The 6,662-nt window shown below is 42.5% G+C and overlaps 1 pseudogene; it reads right to left on the bottom strand.

Moving 5' to 3' along the window:
• Positions 1-2,639: 2,639 nt before the first annotated feature.
• On the bottom strand, positions 2,640-2,757 carry LOC126089564 (5S ribosomal RNA; annotated as a pseudogene).
• Between the last annotated feature and the right edge of the window lie 3,905 nt (positions 2,758-6,662).

The following is a 6,662-nucleotide window of genomic DNA, read 5'->3' as shown; positions in this document are numbered from 1 at the left end:
CGCTGCTCCCTGGCATTACACTGCAACACAAAACCTAAATCCCTACTCTCTAGATATGGATCCATTTAACGATGGCGTGGATTTGTCCCAAATCAAAGTAGCATCCTGAGAACTCTCAACTGGCACAGACTTCCGAAAGCGAAACCTGTTGTCGAAGACAGACACAAACGCTTCTTCAGTATTCTACCGGAAACAGACGGTTCACCCCTCCGTCCCAGCCAAATTCATGTTACATGTTTTACAACTGCTTAACTGTCACGGTACAGGTAACGGACGACAGCCAAAATGTCTACTCCTCTTCGTACTCAGTCGTCAAAATTTCCATGACCTTCTGTTATCTCTGACACTAGAGTGAGGAATTGAGCACCAACTGTTTTTCCGTTGCCACAAAACTCTATTTACACGTGTTGTAAATGTATATCAGTACTCAACAAACACTAGATTTATAAGAAAGATCATAAGGAAAAGTAACCCAGATTACCTGCTTAACTCTGTACCATTGATCCCTACGATCTAATACTGTACCAATGAATTGAGAGTTTCAAGTGGTTGAAGTGGTGAATGCTCACGGATTTCCCTGTTGATGATGCTGTTATGGTTAGATGGGTACGTTCAGCGACCTGCCCTTTTACTCTGTCTTGTTCAGGAGCAAACTCATTGTGTCTGAACTGTCTCCTACTATGATCTTGGCGGTAATGCTGGTTGTTCCTGCCACTTGTTTGGCGTGAGTAGTTGCTGTTGTGTCTGTTGACACCTGAGGCTAAATCTCTGTTTGCATGCCCTTCTTTGGAATTGTTTCTCTTCTGCCAGGTCCTGTATAGGTGATCAGGCCCAGGTCTTCGTTCAGTCATGCTCTGTTCATCCAGAGTGAATTCTAAATCTCGTAGGGCATTTTTAAAGGATTCAATATCGTTACCACATTTTCCTATCAGTATTCGTTGGTGATGTGGGAGCTTCACATGGCAGATGCGAATTATTTCACCTTCGCTACACGGATCATCAAGGAACTGGATCTTTTTGACAAGAGCCTCGAAGAATTTGACAGGACTTTTAAATCCTGAGGTAACCAGATCCTTACAAAACATGATTAGATATTGATTTGTTCCTGCGTCTTGATCGACCAGTAGTTCGCCAAGAACGCTACCCTGAACGCTGTGTACGACGTGCACGTTGCAACGATTGTACGCGTTGTTTCTGCCACACTGCCCTAGAGGATCAAATTTAATTTGCACTCCAGTAGCCACTGCAGAGGTAGTGAGAGGTCAAACTGAGAAATGAAGGCCGGCCGCTGTGACCTAACGGTTCCAGGCGCTTCAGTTCGAAACCACGCTGCTGCTACGGTCGCAGGTTCGAATCTTGCCTCGGGCATGGATGTGTGTGATGTCCTTAGGTTAGTTAGGTTTAAGTAGTTCTAAGTCTAGGGGACTAATGACCTAAGATGTTGAGTCCCATAGAGCTTAGAGCCATTTGAACCGTTTGAGAATTGAAGGTCTTCTGGTGAAGGGTATTGCCGTTGTCTCTGTAGTCCTGGAAAGTTTTTGAAATCGAATGTGTCGTATGTACGTCTGCATAATGATATTTCTGACAGACTGCCTGCGTGGCATACTATAGGACTCGCCACATCGGTAATGTGCTCGTCAGTCCTACGTAGTGGTATGCAGTTGTTTACACCACATGCGTTCTATCGTCTCGTGATATTTCTTCCATGCGTTCTCATAATTTGATAAAATCACTCGCATTTCCGTCACATTGGACGATCCATTTCGTGTTCGCCTTGCCTATTTCTTGCTTTATCTCGCGATTCTCCTCTCTTAAGGTTTTCATCACCGTGTGAGCCTTCTTCGCCTCTGTAATCGCTGTTTTTGCTAACTGTTTGGTTTTTCGTGCCTCCTTAAAGTTACGCACAGCTGGTTTTCGGGTCTTTTCGCCTTCCCCTTTCACTTCCAATCTGATTTTCTCAATCACTACATGTGCCCGCTGTTCTTCTCTCTTCACTACCCTGTCTTCTTCCTCTTTTTCTCTCTGTTTTGCACTTTCGTCTGCGACTTTTACATCGTTTCCTAATATTTTCTAGAATACCTATTCCCTCTCTACTGCCCTTCCTTGCTTTACTTTTAAGAGCGTGAATAAACCGACCCCGATCTGTTCGTTTGTCATCATACTGTTGCACGAGGATGTGCGTCAATTTGATGCGACCTCATCATCGTCCTCGTCTCCGTCATGAGTAGAATGGTGGATATATGTTGCCATTCATTTGCTTGATCGACCCCCTCATTTCCTATCCATTGAGCGTCCCTTCCACATGAGCAGTAATTATCAGGTGCAACAAAGTGGTTACCTTTCTTCAGAAAATGGCATCGAATTGCTCATCTCAAATAAGGTAAAAAAATTAGAAATATATAGCCCTGAACATTGATGCTCACGCTGAGGTTTACTCCTTCCGAACAGGCCATGAAGGCCCAACGGTACTGACCGGCCACCGTGTGATCAGCTCATAGGTGTCACTGGATGAGGATGTGGATGGTCATGTGTTCAGCACACCGCTCTCCCGGCCATTTGTCAGTTTCCGAGATCGGAGCCGCTATTTCTCAATCAAGTAGCTCCTCAATTTGCTTCACAAGGGCTTAGTGCACCCTGCTTGCCAACAGCGCTCGGCATACCGGATGGTCACCCATGCAAATGCTAGCCCAGCCCGACAGCGCTTAACTACAGTGATCTGACGGGAACCGGTGTTACCTCTGCGGCAAGGCCGTTGGCTCACACTGTGGTTTAATAAGACAAAATATGTATATCATGTAGGAAAGGAGTATCTCATTGCCTCCAATCTCTTTTAAAATTATTGCGAACCTCATTATTTTGTTATTATTGTTTACGATACTAGGGCACAAAAAGTCTACGGCACCCCCAAAAATTTAAGCAACCAAATCGAAATTTGTACACAAAAAGCTATATTTATCGTTTAAAGTCCGTTCACAACTGTTCCTTTTCATTTGACAGCCCCCTGAGCTTACTCAGTGCCTTCTCTACACATGTTCACCCGCTCTGACTTTTCACCCATGACTAAATCCTCCATGCTAACGTCTGCCTCTGCATGCATGAGGGCTCTTACTCGCTTTGTGTCTCTCTTACTGTACTCCATGTTCACTATGGCGTCAACTTCTACAAAAGCTTTCCATCCCTGGTCCTTACTACATGTGATCTTTTTTTTACACGTTGAATAATAATATACCAGTTTACAAAATTCGCTGAATGACACAACAGATTTGCCCAGCAACTGATAACCTTAAACGTACCCAGATACCATAAATGAATATAGAAAGATCACAATATCCTTCCAAATCACAACTGTGGTAAAAACGCCCCCAACGACATAGAGACATGGTGCGGAACCCACGGAACTAAAATACAAAGCAGACATAAATAAATGATAATATATGGGCCAGAATATGAAGACCAATCTAATGTTATGGCGGGTCTGATAAAGTTTACGCCATTGGTTTCAAAATGTAAATAACAAAATGAACAATACACTTCATCTATTTACTAAATACGTGATATATTAAGAGAGAAAAAGTTAGTCTGCTCACAGAATCTCCAAGGAACGAAGTCTCAGGAAGGTTCGGCAACGTATGCAATACCCTGCAGTGTATGAGACTGTGGAAACTACCAGATTAATGGACCTACCCAGACATCGTCACACTCCGCTTCAGACTCCATGTTAACTGTAAATGACGCATCTTGAAACGCCCCAACATGGAATCATGTGGTGAGAAATGGCAATAATGTTATTGTAATAGTATCCATTCAATAAACAGAATAAATCAGTAACGGAAGGAAACTAAGCCCTCTTTTAAACAAAAATGGAAACGAAACGTAAACCGATTATTTATTATATTAACCAGTTACAAATGGTTCAAATGGCTCTGAGCACTATGGGACTCAACATCTTAGGTCATAAGTCCCCTAGAACTTAGAACTACTTAAACCTAACTAACCTAAGGACATCACACACACCCATGCCCGAGGCAGGATTCGAACCTGCGACCGTAGCAGTCCGGCGGTTCCGGACTGCAGCGCCAGAACCGTAGACCACCGCGGCCGGCAACCAATTACAGAATATTTGCGTCGGCATTCTATGAAAAAACAAAGATATTCGCTGACAATATCTAAGAAGATAGGGAAACTGAAGAAACTGCAAAAAGGTGGGAATTTGAGGAGATGGGACCTGGATAAACTGAAAGAACCAGAGGTTGTAGAGAGCTTCAGGGAGACCATTAGAGAACGATTGACAAGAATGAGGGAAATACAGTAGAACAAGAATAGGTAGCTTTGAGAGACGAAATAGTGAATGTAGCAGAGGATCAAGTAGGTAAAAAGACGAGGGCTAATAGAAATCCTTGGGTAACAGAAGAGATATTGAATTTAGTTGATGAAAGGAGAAAATATAAAAATGCAGTAAATGAAGCAGACAAAAAGGAATACATACGTCTCGAAAAAGAGATCGACAGGAAGTGGAAAATGGTTAAGCAGGGATAGCTAGAGGACAAATGTAAGGATGTAGAGGCTTATCTCATTAGGGGTAAGATAGATACTGCCTACAGGAAAATTAAAGAGACCTTTGGAGAAAAGAGAACCACTTGCATGAATATCAAGAGCTCAGATGGAAACCCAGTTCAAAGCAAAGAAGGGAAAGCAGAAAGGTGGAAGGAATATATAGAGGGTCTATACAAGGGCGATGTTCTTAAGGACAATGTTATAGAAATGGAAGAGAATGTAGATGAAGATGAAATGGGAGATATGATACTGCGTGAAGAGTTTGACAGAGCACTTGAAAGAATAGGTAGAAAAGTCGAAACAAGGCCCCGGGAGTAGACAACATTGAGCTACTGACAGCCTTGGAAGAGCCAGTCCTCACAAAACTCTAGCATCTGGTGAGCAAGATGTATGAGACAGGTGAAATACCCTCAGACTTCAAGAAGAATATAATAATTCCAATCCCAAAGAAAGCAGTTGTTGACAGACGTGAAAATTACCGAACTATCCGTTTAATAAGCCACGGCTGCAAAATACTAACACGAATTCTTTACAGACGAATGGAAAAACTGGTAGAAGCCGACCTTGGGGAAGATCAGTTTGGATTCCGTAGAAATGTTGGAACACGTGAAGCAATACTGACCCTACGACTTATCTTTGAAAATAGTTTAAGGAAAGGCAAACCTACGTTTCTAGCATTTGTAGACATAGAGAAAGCTTCTGACAATGTTGACTGGAATATTCTCGTTCAAATTCTGAAGGGGTCAGGGGCAAAATACAGGGAGCGAAAGGCTGTTTACAATTTGTACAGAAACCAGATGGCAGTTATAAGAGTCGAGGGACATGAAAGGGAAACAGTGGTTGGGAAGGGAGTGAGACAGGGTTGTAGCCTCTCCCCAATGTTATTCAATCTGTATATTGAGCAAGAAGTAAAGGAAACAAAATAAAAATTTGGAATAGGAATTAAAATCCATGGAGAAGAAATAAAAACTTTGAGGTTCGCCTATGACATCGTAATTCTGTCAGAAACAGCAAAGAACCTGGAAGAGCAGCTGAACGGAATGGACGTTGTCTTGAAAGGAGGATATAAGATGAACACCAACAAAAGCAAAACGAGAATAATGGAATGTAGTCGAATTAAATCGGGTGATGCTGCGGGAATAGATTAGGAAATGAAACGCTTAAAGTAGTAAATAAGTATTGGGGAGCAAAATAACTGATGATGGTCGAAGTAGAGAGGATATAAAATTTAGACTGGGAATGGCAAGGAAAGCGTTTCTGAAGAAGAGAAATTTGTTAACATCGAGTATAGATTTAAGTGTCAGGAAGTCGTTTCTGAAAGTATTTCGCCCGCATTTCGTGGTCGTGCGGTAGCGTTCTCGCTTCCCACGCCCGGGTTCCCGGGTTCGATTCCCGGCGGGGTCAGGGATTTTCTCTGCCTCGTGATGGCTGGGTGTTGTGTGCTGTCCTTAGGTTAGTTAGGTTTAAGTAGTTCTAAGTTCTAGGGGACTGATGACCTTAGATGTTAAGTCCCATAGTGCTCAGAGCCATTTGAACCATTTTTGAAAGTATTTGTATGGAGAGTGGCCATGTATGGAAGTGAAACGAGGACGATAAATAGTTTAGACAAGAAGAGAATAGAAGCTTTCGAAATGTGGTGCTACAGAATTATGTTGAAGATTAGATGGGTAGATCACATAACTAATGAGAAGGTATTGAATACAATTGGAGAGAAGAGAAATTTGTGCCAAAACTTGACTAGAAATAGGGATCGGTTGGTAGGGCATATCCTGAGACATAAAGGATCACCAGTTTAGTATTGGAGGGTAGCGTGGAGGGTAAAAACCGTAGAGGGAGACCAAGAGATGAAATCACTAAACATATTCAGAAGGATGTAGGTTGCATTAGGTACTAGGAGATGAAGAACCTTGCACAGGGTAGAGTAGCATGGAGAGCTGCATCAAATCAGTCTCTGGACTTAAGACCACAACAACAACAACAACAGGGAAGCGGAGGGATGGCTACGGTATCCTAGCTGCACATTAAGTCATTAATCCATTACATCCCAACAACTAATTTAGAAACTCCATTAGTCGACTTAAGATCACATCAAACAACTGTAAGGCATG

This window comes from Schistocerca cancellata, chromosome 6 (genome assembly GCF_023864275.1).
Source record: "Schistocerca cancellata isolate TAMUIC-IGC-003103 chromosome 6, iqSchCanc2.1, whole genome shotgun sequence".
In the NCBI taxonomy this organism is placed as follows: Eukaryota; Metazoa; Arthropoda; class Insecta; order Orthoptera; family Acrididae; genus Schistocerca; species Schistocerca cancellata.
The sequence above is the reverse complement of the archived record's forward strand: the minus strand, read 5'-3'. Positions and strand labels throughout refer to the sequence as shown.